Raw genomic sequence first — 17,299 nt, 5'->3', positions numbered from 1 at the left:
CCTCCGCCCTCATCTTCCTCCTTGGGCAACCGAGATCGCCGCCGTGATTTCGTCGCCTCCGAGCCGCCCCCAAGCACGCTGAGCTCCTCAGCGACCTCCCAGTGAGCTTCGACGCATTCCCCCTCTCTTTCCCGCGTCTTCCCCGACCTCTAGCCGCGGTTCCATCAAGGTCGATACTCACCGCCGCCTGAGCTCAACGTCGGCGTGGCTCCGGTGACCAATTGGTCCCGGGCGTGCGTACGTTACGCTCAGGGCATCGCGTGCTGCATCTTTAGCATGCTAGCTCGCTCACTTGGGCACCGCAGCCGCGTCCCCGCACCTGCCCGAACTCCGGCCGCTGCCCGGGTCGTCGCCACCGCTGCTACACGCTGCCCCGGCACCGCCTATGGCCACCAATCGAAGCGCCTCGTCACACCGCAGCCGTAGAGGCCAGCCCCGCTTGCTCCCGTCGCCGGAAACGGCCGGGAGGGCAACTCTGGTGCCCTCTGCTAGCGCCGGCGATTAACCCCGGCGACTGCTGACGTGGCGTCAAAATTATGGCCTAATCACGTTTAGTTTAATCCCCTCAGCCACTGGCAATAGGGACCCACCGACTAAATAACCTTGGGTTAAGTTTAGATTAGACTTAATCTAAACACAGTGGCCCCACGAGTCGGTGTTGACCACTCTGATGTGGCCGTTGACTGGCCCCACCTGTCTGTGAGACAAACCGACACTAGGTCACTGACGTGTGGACCCCAATGGTCAGGGTTGACCTGGTCAGCCGCCGTTGACCTCCTGATGTCACGGTGACGTAGTGCGGACGCAGTAACTCTTTTTCTGGATTTATTCTTATTCAGGAAATTCCAGAAAATAGTTTAAACTTCTAAAATTCATATAAAATCAACCATAACTCGAAATGAAATAATTTATATATGAAAAATGATCAAAAAAAATTCAAGGAATCTGTTTATGGCATTTGCATGCATGTTTGAACAACCTAGGGTTCCTGTACAGGGCAATTTGCATAATTGACATTTAAATAAGCACATATGGAGTTTGAATTTGAACCCTTGGTTCAAACCAACTTCATTTAATATGGTTGCTAGTTGCATTAGCTCAAACCACAGCATATTGCCATGTCATGATCATGCATCATATTGTACATTGCATTGATTGCATTCTTCCTTGTTTGCCGGTATTTGTCCCCTCTCGATAGATGTGGTTTCGACGATGAATTCGATGACACCAATGAAGAACTATGTTATCTTCAGAAGTGCCAGGCAAGCAAAACCCCCTTGTTCATTCCGATACAAACCCACTCTCTCGCTCCTGCTCTTTTTTACTGCATTAGGACAACAACGATTCAACTGTTACATGCTGCGGTAGTTGAACCCCTTTCCTTTGCATGACCTGTCATTGCCACAGTAAATAGATGAAACCCACTAGCATGAGTAGGAGTTGTTTGAGCCCTGATGTGCCTACTCATTCATGTTTGCTTGTCATGCCTACTATTGCTTAGAGTTGTGTCAGGTCTGATTCATCGGGAATGAATTGGAAAGTTGTGAACATGTCCTACTGTGTGTGAGCTAAGTGTGTGAACACGATTTTGTAAAGGTAGCGGTGAGAGGCCATGCAGGAGTACATGGTGGGTTGTCTCATTGAAACCGTTCTCAGGAACTGAGTTCTGTGTTTGTGATCCATGAAACAGCTACTACCACACATTGGGCCCTGAAATATGATCCCGCTCGACTTACTGACCCCTCTCGTCCTCTGTCCAGGAGTTGCAACTAGTTTCTGGTGTTTATAGGATATGTGTTGGCGGCCGTGCGTAGCGCTGGCCCTAGGGGTGGGATATGATGCGGTAGATACACCGTGGCACGGTGTACCGGGCGCCCGTTTGGTGTCTCGGGAACCCTGCACACATCGTTTGGGGCTGTGAGCGAAACTCCAGCCGGATCTCCTCGCGGATGGAACACGAATAGGCGATAAACCTGGACTAGAGACTTGTGCGGTTAGTCAGGTCGTGTTCTACACCCACGTCGGCTTTCGCTTGAAGTCTGCCGAGCACATGTCGTGTGCAGACGCTAAGTTGTGGAAACATGTGTGACGAAGTACACCCCTGCAGGGTATAAAACTATTCGAATAGCCGCGTCTGTGGTAAAGGACTTATGGGTTGCCTATAACAGTTCATAGAAAAGTGAAAGTGGATACTCCAAAATGCGCAAGATAAGCATGAGTGCTATGGATGGCGTTCTCGTAGGGAGATGGGAGCGGATCCATAGTGGTGTATTGATATGGTGAATATGTGGACTCATGTGCGCCACCTCAAAAGAGTTACTTGCAGTCGTAGTTTAAGATAGCCACCGAGTCAAAGCTGGCTTGCTGCAGTTAAACTCCACCCCCCTGTTGATACCGATGCATATGTAGCTAGTTCTGATGTAAGTCTTGCTGAGTACTTTTGTACTCACGTTTGCTTAATTTATGTTTTGCAGAGAGACTTCAGTCTCGCTAGTAGTTTCGCGTCGACCTCGACGTTTAGCTTGATACCTCAGCTACGATCTTGTGCCCTCGGCAGGATCTGGTAGATAGTTAGACTTCTCAGCCTTTTTCATTTGTAGATGTCTGTACTCAGACATGTTAAGCTTCCGCATGTGCTTTGATTTGTATGCTATGATTGTTGGGTCATGAGACCCATGTTTGTAATATCTTGCTCCTCGGAGCCTAATGAATAAATATTTGAGTTGTAGAGTTATGTTGTGATGCCATGTTGTATTTACACATATCGAGCATATTGTGTGTATGATTGAAATGCTTGGTATGTGTGGGATCCGACAATCTAGTTGTTTATCCTTGGCAGCCTCTCTTAGGGGGAAATGTAGTCTAGTGCTTCCATGAGCCATAGTAGTCCGCTGCAGCCCAGTTCACCGGAGTCCTGTTAGCCCAGCACTACTGCTCAGGACACTTGACTGGCCGGCATATGTTTCACTTTGTTCCTGTGCCTGTCCCTTCGGGGGAATGTCACGCGGTGACATCCGGAGTCCTGCCTAGCCTGCTACAGCCCGGGTTCCCGGAGTCCTGTTAGCCCAGTGCTATAGCCCGGATTCACACGCTGCTGACCGACATGCTCGATGTGATTCATGTATGCCTGTCCCCATAGGTTGGTGCCGCTTTGGGTTCATGACTAGCCATGTCGGCCCGGGTTCCCTGTCATATGGATGCTAGCGACACTATCATATACGTGAGCCAAAAGGCGCAAACGGTCCCGGGCCATGGTAAGGCGACACCCGTGGAAATACCGTGCGTGAGGCCGCAAAGTGATATGAAGTGTTACCGGCTAGATCGATGTGACTTGGAATCGGGGTCCTGACAGCTTTGGTATCAGAGCCTGACTGCCTGTAGGATTACCAAGCCAAACTGGTCGAAGTTGAGTCTAGAAATGCTTTAGCTATATAAGAGAATTGATTGGGGAAGGGAACGTAAGGCTCTTTTTACTCCTTTACCTTATGTCCTTCTGATCTGAGTCAACCTCTTCTTTTCTACGGGGATTAAGAACTAGGCCTTCTCATCTGTCTATTAGGATGACGAGTTACTAATCCATAGACTTATACGATTGTTGGTTTCAAGCCTAGTTCAGTTTCTACTACTTTTGGTATGTTGTCAGTTGAACCAGAACCTTGTTATGATGTTAAGTGACTATGCAAATCCTTGTGAATGTCCCCAATCTTTTTCTGAGCTTTTACGGCCGTTATGCTGTCTGAGTCATCCCAGGTTTCTAACTAGTTTGATGCATTTGCAAATTCCTTCTTCCGTTACTGACGTTCCTTTGGGCCAGTTTATCCACACTAATCGGTGAGTTGAGGTACTCTGTTGCCTCGACATATATGTTGGAGCTATTATTATGACCCTAGGTGTTTTAGGGAGTCACCTAGTAATCTAGCCATGTTTTGTGTTCCCGGTGTGATAATTCTGGCCACCATTCTCGAAAGCATCCTGTGATGCCATTAGTAGTAGGTATTCTACTCCTGGGTTTTCGAACCCGTGATTCACCCTACTTCGTGTTGATAGTGTTGCTCGTACCTTTAGAATATTAGTAACCTTTGCGATAGAGCTCGAGGTCCATGGTATTTCCTTCTTCCAAATACCATGAACCATCCTTGGCAGAAATTCGTTTGAATCAAAAGATCACAACCAGGGTGCTCTTGACGAGTTCTCCATTCAAATTGTGAATCTGCCAGTCCTTCTTCTTCTGCATGGGTTATCCGGAAGAAATATGTTGAACTTGTTCGACATGCTAATCTATGCATCCACAACTCAGAAAGTTATATGTTCCTTGAGTTGTCCCTCTTTAGTTTTTTTTCTGACCTTCATCTATCAATTGATAGTCAGGAGTATGTGTGCATTCGTGTTCATCGATGCCTAGTATTCTTGTGGTTCGTCAAGCCGTTCTATTTCAGAATGACTAGGAGAAACAAACTCCAGTACCTCATCCATATCTAGGATTGGGTCAAAGTAGTTGTATTCCGCAGATCAAAATGCAACCCAGCTTTTGGTTCTGTTCTACCCTGAAGTATTACCCACCTTATGTCAGGAGCGTCATGAGAATTGCACCTTCTCTTATGAATTCTTGATGCAGTGATACTTCTTTCCATCATTGTTCATTCCTCAGTTCCCGTGTTATTGTACCTAAATGCCGGCAAGTGAGTCGTGATGTGTGAAATCAATACTCCTAGCAACTCCGTTGCTTGGTAGTTAATGGACAATATTCTCATTCTTAGCGTGTTGGTTATTGAATCATCATTCTAAGATAGATTGTGCTACCTAGTCCTTATTTCCTGGTGCACTCTTCGATCAACGAGTTAGGATTTTGCCAAACCCTTGCTCTATTGATCATATCGTCTTTCCCTGAAAAGCAAGATTGATCTCGAGCTTAGTATCATATCGGTGGTTCGTGATGTTCCGAATATCTTCTCGGAAGTATTACCAGGTTGTCACCTGACCGCGATGTTGAGTTCGTGATCAAGTTGGTTTTCTTTTAAATCACCCCTTCTCCAAGAATCTGTGTTGGATATCCCTGAGCTAGTTGGTTGAGCTAGACAACAACTTGGAGAGTTGGGAGATAGAAGCTTGTCTGACTTAGTTCATCACTAAGGGATATCCTTGTGTGTGTGTGTGTGTGTTGAAGAAAGATGATATCACCATCGATTGGTCCTCGTGATTAGTTGTTGGATCTATTGCCTTGACAAAACTTTGACTTAAGTATGGCCTATCGTCAAGTCAAACCAGAGCCAATGATGTTCATAATGTTGTCTTACTCATGGTTGATCCCTCGAGCATACATCATTACATCTTTTGGTCTGACCAATACTATCACCGTGTTCACATGATGGTGGAAGTCCAGTGATATGGAAATTCGGATGAGTTGCTGTTGAGCCCATTAGCAGCATTCTGTCTTCCCCCATGACTCATGTTGAACATCAATTTAGTGTTGGAAACTTGTGTAAGCATTTCTTCATGTTTCGTTCATGAAGCATATGTTTGGATGAAAGAAGTGACTTTCTCTGATTCATGTGCATTTGGTGCAAGTTGTTGCTGTGAGTTCGAGAAAGATTGTTTTTGTTTCCTCTAGTACCATCCCAAGTCAGTTATGCATGTGCGAAGTATGCTATGGTTTGACAGGCTCGCTACCTCCATTCTGTATGTGTTCCTAGCACACCAAGCCACTGATTGATTTGCTCGAGGAAAAGAAGTTGTTGTGTGAATACTAGTTCATGCACAAGACTTCGACATCCTCGATGATGGTTCCCCACCTGAACTCGGTAGTGTTTTATCATAAGACTACTATGTGGTCATGCTTGTTTGGGACAGCGTGTTCACCTGTGTTTAGCAGAACCAGCTCATGTTTTGGAGCTTGCTATCTTAGTTCATTCCTCGAGAATCTCGCAATGCCATCTCGTCGAATTGTGTTGCAAACTTTCTTTCAGACATGCTGAGTCTGAAGTATCCTATTACCAATCGGGTCTGAATCTCAGGCAGATATGATGGTTGGAACATTCCCAACAGTTGCATCTTGTTCCCAGCTTGCACCGCCATTGTGCCAATCCCCCATGGGCTGGCCTTCTCGGTAGTTGCTGTCATCATCTCCAAAAGTGGACTTACCATGGGTCCCATTCATTTCCGGTGATAAGCAAAAATCATCCATTGCATTGTCCTCAACAAGGTAGTCCACATCATCCATTCGAACTCCGCCAAATGATCGTTTGTGATTGACTTAGGCCGGCATAAAGAGTTTCAATGATCGTTATATCAAAAGTAATTCTTTTTGCCACTTAAGGGAATAGCTCTATGAGTCACCTTCTCTAAGGTGCCCCATTAGGTAATCATGGAAACTTATCTCCTCGCCGCTTTGACACTCACTCACCATCTCACCTAAGCGTGGGATTGTTGCCTACCAATTTGGACCTTCGTCATATGTCCCTCTACATCCCTTTTGATATGTATGTTTCGTGTCTCAGCTCAAGAGATGTTTTATATCTCACCCCAAGAGTTGATCTTGAGTTGCCCGATCTTCGAGAAGATCGATTCATGTAGAGTTCCTATCCGTCGTCATCGTGTTGGATGCAGATCTCGAAAGGAAGGACGCCAAGATCGATCTGAAGCAATGGATCATGAAGATCGTGTTATTTTGTGCCCTTTGTCTTCTTACCTCACGTCTTGAATCTCGGGACGAGATTCTTGTTTAGTGGGGGTGAGTTGTCACAGCCCTAGAATTTGCTTGTCATTAGTTGCATTAAGGCATTCATGTCATCATGTTTAAATTTCTCAGAAAGTTGAAATGGGGATGACAAACCCTAGCACCAAAAATTAAATCAAATAGGGTGAGCCATAAGCCTTTTCAATAAACCCAAAATGCCTTTAAAAATGTTCATCATTTTTAGAAAAGGTAAAAACCTCTGACAAAAATGATGCACATGTTTCAAGGTCATTCATGGATTTTTGAATTAAATCATATCGTATTTGAATTTGGGCATTTAAACACTATAAATAATTTAAATTCTCAAATAATGCTGAATTTAAATGTGGACCACTGGAATAATCCATAGAGTGTCCACAAATTATTGCAGCATTTTACAAAATGCTTTAGTATTTTTACTAAAGCCAAAACAGCAGTAGAAAAATAGAAAACAGAAACAAATAAAAGAGGGAAGGCCACTGGGCCACTTACTTGGACCTACCTGGCCCAAATTCAGCTAGCGGCCTAGCCCATCAGGCAAAGTGGCTGTCTTCAACCTCTGCAAGTAGGCAGAGGCGTGTCAACGCACGCGCGATCGCCGTGGCCAGCTCCCTACCTGCTTCCTCCTTCCCCGGACCCATTCGAGCGCCACGGAGAGTCCCAGCACCACGCTGCACCTCTCCCCTCTCTCCCCTGGACTCCTTCCCCTCCTCTGCTCTCCATGTGGCACCACCGAACACACCCGCCGCCGCCGACGAGAACCACCACGGCCACCGGCCCTCCCTCACCCATCCATTGTGTCTGGAAGAACCGCCGCAACTCTGTATTCCTCATCGTCGACGTACTCAAGCCCGGACGCCCCGTGGAGCCGCCTCCGCCCTCATCTTCCTCCTCGGGCAACTGAGATCGCTGCCGTGATTTCGTCGCCTCCGAGCCGCCCCCAAGCACGCTGAGCTCCTCAGCGACCTCCCAGTGAGCTTCGACGCATTCCCCCTCTCTTTCCCGCGTCTTCCCCAACCTCTAGCCGCGGTTCCATCAAGGTCGATACTCACCGCCGCCTGAGCTCAACATCGGCGTGGCTCCGGTGACCAATTGGTCCCGGGCGTGTGTACGTTACGCTCAGGGCATCGCGTGCTGCATCTTCAGCATGCTAGCTCACTCACTTGGGCACCGCAGCCGCGTCCCCGCAACTGCCCGAACTCTGGCCGCCGCCCGGGTCGTCGCCACCGCTGCTACACGCTGCCCCGGCACCGCCTATGGCCACCTACCGAAGCGCCTTGTCGCACCGCAGCCGTAGAGGCCAGCCTCGCTTGCTCCCGTCGCCGGAAACGGCCGGGAGGGCAACTCCGGTGCCCTCTGCTAGCGCCGGCGATTAACCCCGGTGACTCCTGACGTGGCGTCGAAATTATGGCCTAATCACGATTAGTTTAATCACCTCAGCCACTGGCAATAGGGACCCACCGACTAAATAACCTCGGGTTAAGTTTAGATTAGACTTAATCTAAACACAGTGGCCCCACGAGTCGGCGTTGACCACTCCGACGTGGCCGTTGACTGGCCCCACCTGTCTGTGAGACAAACCGGCACTAGGTCACTGACGTGTGGACCCCACTGGCCAGGGTTAACCTGGTCAGCCGCCGTTGACCTACTGACGTCACGGTGACATAGTGCTGACGCAGTAACTCTTTTTCTGGATTTATTCTTATTCAGGAAATTCCAGAGAATAGTATAAACTTCTAAAATTCATATAAAATCAACCGTAACTCCAAATGAAATAATTTATATATGAAAAATGATCATAAAAATTCAAGGAATCTGTTTATGGCATTTGCATGCATGTTTGAACAACCTAGGGTTGCTGTACAGGGCAATTTGCATAATTGACATTTAAATAAGCACATATGGAGTTTGAATTTGAACCCTTGGTTCAAACCAACTTCATTTAATATGGTTGCTAGTTGCATTAGCTCAAACCACAGCATATTGCCATGTCATGATCATGCATCATATTGTACATTGCATTGATTGCGTTCTTCCTTGTTTGCCGGTATTTGTCCCCTCTTGATAGACATGGTTTCGACGATGAGTTCGATGACACCAATGAAGAACTATGTTATCTTCTGAAGTGCCAGGCAAGCAAAACCCCCTTGTTCATTCTGATACAAACCCACTCTCTCGCTCCTACTCTCTTTTACTGCATTAGGACAACAACGATTCAATTGTTACATGCTGCGGTAGTTGAACCCCTTTCCTTTGCATGACCTGTCATTGCCACAATAAATAGATGAAACCCACTAGCATGAGTAGGAGTTGTTTGAGCCCTGATGTGCCTACTCATTCATGTTTGCTTGTCATGCCTGCTATTGCTTAGAGTTGTGTCAGGTCTGATTCATCAGGGATGAATTGGAAAGTTGTGAACACGATTTTGTAAAGGTAGCGGTGAGAGGCCATGTAGGAGTACATGGTGGGTTGTCTCATTGAAACCGTTCTCAGGAACTGAGTTCTGTGTTTGTGATCCATGAAACGGCTCCTACCACACATTGGGCCCTGAAATATGACCCCGCTCGACTTACTGACCCCTCTCGTCCTCTGTCCAGGAGTTGCAACTAGTTTCTAGTGTTTATAGGATATGTGTTGGCGGCCGTGCGTAGCGCTGACCCTAGGGGTGGGCTGTGATGCGGTAGATACACCATGGCACGGTGTACCGGCGCCCGTTTGGTGTCTCGGGAACCCTGCACACATCGTTTGGGGCTGTGAGCGAAACTCCGGCCAGATCTCCTCATGGATGGAACCCGAATAGGCGATAAACCTGGACTAGAGACTTGTGCGGTTAGTCAGGTCGTGGTCTACACCCACGTCGGCTTTCGATTGAAGTCTGCCGAGCACATGTCGTGTGCAGACGCTAAGTGGTGGAAACATGTGTGACGAAGTACACCCCTGCAAGGTATAAAACTATTCGAATAGCCGCGTCCGCGGTAAAGGTCTTCTGGGTTGCCTATAACAGTTCATATACAAGTGAAAGTGGATACTCTAAAATGCGCAAGATAAGCGTGAGTGCTGTGGATGGCGTTCTCGTAGGGAGACGGGAGCGGATCCATAGTGGTGTATTGATATGGTGAATATGTGGACTCGTGTGCGCCACCTCAAAAGAGTTACTTGCAGTCGTAGTTTAAGATAGCCCTCGAGTCAAAGCTGGCTTGCTGCAGTTAAACTCCACCCCCCTGTTGATACCGATGCATATGTAGCTAGTTCTGATGTAAGTCTTGCTGAGTACTTTTGTACTCACGTTTGCTTAATTTATGTTTTGCAGAGAGACTTCAGTCTCGCTAGTAGTTTCGCGTGGACCTCGACGTTTAGCTTGATACCTCATCTACAATCTTGTGCCCTCGGCAGGATCTGGTAGATAGTCAGACTTCTCAGCCTTTTTCATTTGTAGATGTCTGTACTCAGACATGTTAAGCTTCCGCATGTGCTTTGATTTGTATGCTATGATTGTTGGGTCATGAGACCCATGTTTGTAATATCTCGCTCCTCGGAGCCTAATGAATAAATACTTGAGTTGTAGAGTTATGTTGTGATGCCATGTTGTATTTACATATATCGAGCATATTGTGTGTATGATTGAAATGCTTGGTATGTGTGGGATCCGACAATCTAGTTGTTTATCCTTGGCAGCCTCTCTTATGGGGAAATGTAGTCTAGTGCTTCCATGAGCCATAGTAGTCCGCTGCAGCCCGGTTCACCGGAGTCCTATTAGCCCAGCACTACTTCTCAGGACACTTGACTGGACGGCATGTGTTTCACTTCGTTCCCGTGCCTGTCCCTTCGGGGAAATGTCACGCGGTGACATCCGGAGTCCTGCCTAGCCTGCTACAGCCCGGGTTCCCGGAGTCCTGTTAGCCCAGTGCTACAGCCCGGATTCACATGCTGCTGACCGACATGCTCGATGTGATTCATGTATGCCTGTCCCCATAGGTTGGTGCCGCTTTGGGTTCACGACTAGCCATGTCGGCCCGGGTTCCCTGTCATATGGATGCTAGCGACACTATCATATACGTGAGCCAAAAGGCGCAAACGGTCCCGGGCCATGGTAAGGCGACACCCGTGGGAATACCGTGCGTGAGGCTGCAAAGTGATATGAAGTGTTACCGGGTAGATCGATGTGACTTGGAATCGGGGTCCTGACATATCGATGGATCGTGCGAAACAACAAAACTATAGTACTATACAGTACAAGTGACAGTTCACTGGGCCGTCGTGTCGTCTACTCCTCCGTCGTAAGAGTGGAGCGCTTGCTTTCATAAATCTTCTAGTCCCTTTCGCCGACATGTGGGAAATCAAGCTACCAGGTCCACGTGCCATACCGGAATACAGTGCAGAGCAGCCGGGGTGAAGCACCCCAGTCATGGGCCGACGTAGTAATGAGCAATGAGGCGTCAAATCACAAAGCTGCACCTTTCCCGCAGTTAAGTTGGAGGGACGAAGCAACCATCATTTCACTCGTTGCTGAATCCGCTTCTCCCTAATCTTCTTCAACTTAACCACGTGTTGCTTATGCCGATGTTCTGCCTCATGTGGGATGCAGATCGGCTTGGTAAAGCACTGACACGTGGGACCTCATGTTAGCAAACCGCCAGGACAACGTCCTCCAAAAATAAGAAACCTCCCCCACCATCCGCGCGGCAAAATCACCTCCTTTTTACTAATCTCGATTCTATAATTTTTTAGATCAATATAATTGAGATTTGTATAGATAGCACACAGGAGCAAAACCAAGTGGTACAGTTAAGGGCAGCCACAATGTGTAGCCAAATGTGAAAATAGCTTTTGGCATCGTGGGAACCATTGTGGACGGTGTTGCCAAAGCCAAAAAGATGGAACCGAAGCTCCCTGATTGATTGATTGAAGGAATAGAAAAATGCAACGTCTCTCCTCTTTCTCCCATGCTTGGACGCATGTAGTACAGTATAGAGCACAGAGTCTACTCCCCTGTCCCTTCTATCATAAATCACAAAGCATTGAGGCGTCAAATCACAAAAGCACGGACGAAGCAACCATCATTTCACTCTTCGCTGGCTCCACTTCTCCATTGTCTTCTTCGAGAAGCCATCTCACCGCATTAGTTATAGTAGTACTATTAAAGGACTTCCTGGATGCAAATAAGGCGGTTGTCTCGGCTTGCAGGCGGCACTTGCGAATGACTTACCATGGTCTCCCTCAATGGTGTTCTCCGTCGAACGCACTTCGCCAAACCACCAAAAAAAATATCGTCGACGTCACCGCAATGGGGAAGGAAGTCAAATATAGTTACTACCTCCATTTTTTTGTACACAAGGCCAGTATATCAAAATTACAATTTGCAAAGGGCCACTAACACTAATCGAGGCAAAATTGATGGGGTTAGCAACCAAGGACATTAATATCCCCTGCATGCATGCGGAAGTGAGAAGGTTGGTTTGCATGGCGCTGCATTAATCAAGTGATGAGGAGTGAGATGGTTAGCTCTTTGGTCTTTGGAGAAAAAAATACACATTAATTGACACGTGAAACGAGGATTTGTATCGATTAAATCCCGCGAAGGAAAACCCAGCCTTTCTTTTTTAACATTAGTACTCCTAGTACGTACGTACTTATCCTGTTTGGGTCTAGGCCTTGCATTCCCAAACTTCGCCACACATTTTTTCCAAGCTTGCCTAAAGTTTTCAAAATGAGAAGGAGGTACACTTGCGCACGGCTATCGCGGTCGCACCACACCCTCACACGGTCGCTCCTGCACGCTGCAAACCCAACCAAGGGAACACACCCTCACTGACACATGCTGTCGCATGGGAACACACCAAACTCAGCCATCCTATCACTGACACATAATTTTCGTTCATAGAGTATGTTTATCCAACCGCATGTTGGGGAGTATCCGTACGGCCCGTGCGGTGGTCTGTTGGGGAAGAAGAAGAGGTGAGGAAGAAGGAAAGGAGGGTTAGGAGACGTAGGATATTCATCCAACCACCTGAAATGGTAGATTGACCCAAGTCAGGCGACTTGCATAACAAATATATGTTTTATACAGCAAAAGATCCATAAAAACAACAACATAAAGAAAAACTGTCACTGCTCGCGGAAAGAGACGACCTCGTCGTCTTTGGCTGCCGGCACGAACCAGCCGTCGCTACCGACGTGTGTCTCCGCACCGTGGTTGTCCTCGGCCTCCAGCTACTCGTTCAAGCGGAGCGTGTGGGCGCTCTGCACGGACGAGAGTACAGCCTGGTTCAAGTCGAGGACGTCCGGTTCCGCCTGCAGGAGGGCCTCGATGGCAGCTGCATCTGTGCGCTCCGCGTCGAGTCGAGCCTCCGCCGCCCGGTTCAAGTCCAATATGTCCGGTTCCTCCTGCAGGAGGGCGTCGATGAGAGCGGCATCCACGCGCTCTGCGTCGAGTCGAGCCTCTGTCGCCCGGTTCAAGTCCAGGACGTCCGGTTCCGCCTGCAAGAGGGCCTCGATGGCAGCGGCATCCGCGTGCTCCACCTCAAGTTGAGCCTCCGCCGCCCAGTTCACATCCACGACATCCGGTTCCGCCTGCAGGAGAGCCTCGATGGCAGCGGCATGCGCGCGCTCCGCGTCGAGTTGAGCCTCTGCCTCCCGGTCCTCCTTTAGTATCGCCATGTTGAACCGCTGGTCCGCTTGCACCATGGGGGACTCGGACGCCGGCACGAAGTCCACGTCCATCGTCTCATACCCATCGGGGGCCTTCTACGCCGCGACCTCCGCCATGAACATTGGATCGGCTTCTTCCTCCTTGTAACTTGGCTCTAGAGAACTCGGGGATTGGCCCGCCGCAAAGCGAGCTTGGGAACGGAGGTCTGTGGCGCCGACCGCCGCCGCGATTTCTGGGTGGCGCTCCGGCGTCAGCATCTTGTAGTAAGTGACCTTGCGGCGCACCATGGCTTCCGGAGAACTAGGGGACGCTTGATGCAGGCTAGGGGATCGAAAGGTGGGGGAATGGGCTGGAGATTTGGTGTGGTTTTAGGGCAGTGGCTGGCGTAGGCCGAGCAGCGAAGGTTCTGGTGTGAATAGTGGTTCCGGTGATGACCGGTCAATCGGTTTTGACTGTACATCGCTCTTGTCGCGTTCGCGTTGCAGCCCGGCACGCTGGACCCTCCACGTCACTCACCGAATGGAACGCGTTTTGTCTTGCGTTTTCGCTCGCTTGTGGGACCGCAGTTGAGAGCAAACCGACGTCCCCCCCTCCCCCGCCCGCGTCATTTATTATACCACCACTCCCTCCATTTTATGTGGAGTAAATAAAAACAGAGGGAGTATACTACGGATGAGGATCCCCTGACGTGGCCGAACCCATTGAGTAACTGACATGCGGGGCCTAGCAAGCATGGGGTCCGCCAGTAAGTGACCGAAAGGGAGGGTAAGGCAGGGATACCTACATCAGAGGATCCACTTCCACTATACTAATTTAACCAAATGTTAGAGTAATAATATATGACATGCAACTTACACAAATGTTATAGTAATAATACTCCTATATGACATGCAACTTACACAAAGCATACAGGGTCTAATGCGTTTTTCGAGGCTAACTTTGACCAAATGTTAGAGTAATAATATATGACATGCAACTTACACAAAGCATACGATCAAATTCGTATGTGAAAGGAGTTTCCAATGATATAATTTTCACATTATACATCTCGTGTACTATTAATCTTGTCAGTAGTCAAATTGGAAACCATCTCGAGTACAAATCTAGGAGTACTTACGAATCTAACAATATTGATTGGCGTTTTTGAATGTTGATACCTTTTTGATCAAAGTAGATATACTTTGACTACACATAAAACTTATATGTAAACTAGAAAGGATAGGAGGGAGTATATTGTACGTTCAAAAACGAAACGAACATTGAATACCCTTTATATATGATTTACGGATGCTATGATCACCGGTTCAAAATTTTGAATCCGCCTTAGGTATCACGTGCCCCCACTCGTTCCCTCTCGATTTCATCTCGGGTCCGGAGATCTATTGAAATAGTACTAGGGTGGGTACATGCAAACGATACTCGGCGGAATGTTCAAATGAGGCATGCGGGAGGATGGACTCGACTGGAGGGCGACATGATCGATGGAGAAGAGGGCTGGAGAGGAATGAGAAATAAGCAAACGCCACATGATTATACTTGAACGGCTCAAATAAACAATAAGTTGTCTCGCTTGGCCTACATAGTGAAAGGCCTAATGCGCAACGCGGAGCACTGACGCTCGAATATGGCTGGGAAAACAGGGAAACAGACATGTGGGGCACACCCGTCGGGACGACGTAGCGCAGACTAGTCCAATGGAGGAGCTGGCCCATGACCTCCTCGCCACCGACAACCGTTCATGTGGGTCGTTGGGGCCAACAACGAGGCGCAGCTCCAGCACCGCATCTGGACACGGTGACCGCAGTGAGCGACATGCTCATATCATCGCTAGACACGGTCGGTTTCAATTTGCCGAGGGTGGCGTTAGTGCTGTGGCACGACCAACGGTATGTTTGGTTTGTGCCCAAGGTTGCCCCATCAAAGCATTGGGTAGCCAAAATTTTGGTTGAGGTATTGGTTGCCCATGATTTTGTCGACATTGGCAAGAAAAATGAACTTGAGTTGGCTAGAGTTCATTGGCATGCCAAAGAAATGGCAACCGTCCAAAAAAAGACCAATCTTTGGGTCATGACCAAAATTTTGGTTGAGGTATTGGTTGCCCATGATTTGGACGACATTGGCAAGAAAAATGAACTAGAGTTGGCTAGAGTTCATTGGCATGCCAAAAAATGGCAACCATCCAAACAAAGACAAATCTTTTGGTCATGACCAAAATTTTGGCAAGGTGCACTTTGGCCACAATCCAAACACACCCCAACAACCGGCTCGTCGAGGATGCACGGGGCGCCGCGACGCGTCCGCGGAGTGGTGTAGCGCGGCCAACTGCATCCTCTGGACCTGAGACCATGCCGGGTCGTCTTGCTTTTCCAATGACATGCGGGGATCGCATGTGAGCAAAGGGCATCTCCAACGTTGCTATGACCGCAGCTAACTACCCTGGCACACCAAAACCCTTGTCCCTCATGCCGTCGCGCGGTGCGTTCCCAGCCAGCGCCAGCTGCCCACATTCATGTCGTCCGTTCGTATGTCGTCATTAAGAGGCTCGGTGCCCGCGGAACCAACTCCGGTGACTTAATGACGCACCCGGACGCTTGGCCTCACCGGAATGCGCTACTTAAAGCGGCAACGCCCAGCTAACCTCCACACCATAGCGCATCGTCCTCCTACCTGGAACCACATCCGCCATGACCACAAGCGCGAACGCTCTGCGGGAGAGCTTGTCTTTGGGAATGGAGCTCGAGGTCGCCGCCCTCGCTGAAGTCACCGCACAAGCAGTGGCCACGCTGGCGGCCGACGACAGGAGCACCGTCAGCCACGCGTCCTACTTGCCGCCGTCCAACTTCCGGCACCGCCGAGGTCGGGGACTCCTCCGAGGATGAGTAGGGCATGGGAGGCGACAGGGCATGGTGTGCCAACTAGCCGGTCCGTCTCCTGTGTTCTACTTTTCCTCGCCGGAGACAGCACCTTCACTTCACGAGTCTTGAACCCCGCCCCCGTACATGGAGATCACAGATGGAGGACGTCGGTCGCCGCCGTAGAATAGGTGTAGGGTCGGGTTTCTTTTATTTTTTTTGTCCTATAAAAGTTTGAAATGTAATGAAAATCTGCCGTGTTTGCATTAATCTCGGCCGGTGTATATGAACTTTAACAATAATATACATATTGTAGGAGTACTAGCAAGATGCCCGTGCGTTGCACGGAAGATCAAGATCTTGTGGGAGAAAAGGATGAACGAGGGAAAGCCTTATCTGCAAATGTGGAGAGGAGTGCGGGTAAATTCTCATAGTTTCCTTCCTATCCGTTAGATATAGATCAGACGGCCTATATTGCAGGATCGGACACATCTTCCTACATCTACGGGAACCTACGAAAGGGTTAACGTAAATTGCCTCTCTCTCTCCTCCCTTGATTTTCATGGTGGTGGGTCCCTCCCTCCCCCCAATCTACAATCAACAGCTCACACGTTTCACATTGCATTAATTACGTAACTGGGATTACGTAGGTGTAGCATTACTCGTCCTAAAAAACCCAACTAAGCCAACCTCCCAGCATATCACGCGGGAAAAGACCCGGCCGCGCCGTTTTAGTCGGGATTACCGGATTACTAGTAGTAGTATCGATGGATCGCGCGAAGCAACATATTTTTTAGGGGGCGAAGCACCTAGTTTAAAAGGAAAAAATGCGGTACACTCACAACACTCCTATCGCGGTCGCATTGCACCCCACACACGTTCGGTCCAACACACGGCTCACACAAACGGAACGCGCTTCGGCTTGCCTCTTCACTGACACGTGGGACTACCCTTGGAGAAACCGACCATGCGCCAACCCCCCCCCCCCCCCCCCCCCCCCCCTCCCCCCTGTCCCCCTCCACTCCATTCGCTCTGCCAAAGACGCCCTCCCCGCCGCGCTGATACGTCGGCGCCGCGGTTCGGCGA

Source organism: Triticum urartu, chromosome 1, assembly GCF_003073215.2.
Source record: "Triticum urartu cultivar G1812 chromosome 1, Tu2.1, whole genome shotgun sequence".
Lineage (NCBI taxonomy): Eukaryota > Viridiplantae > Streptophyta > Magnoliopsida > Poales > Poaceae > Triticum > Triticum urartu.
Note: the sequence above shows the minus strand (reverse complement) of the source record.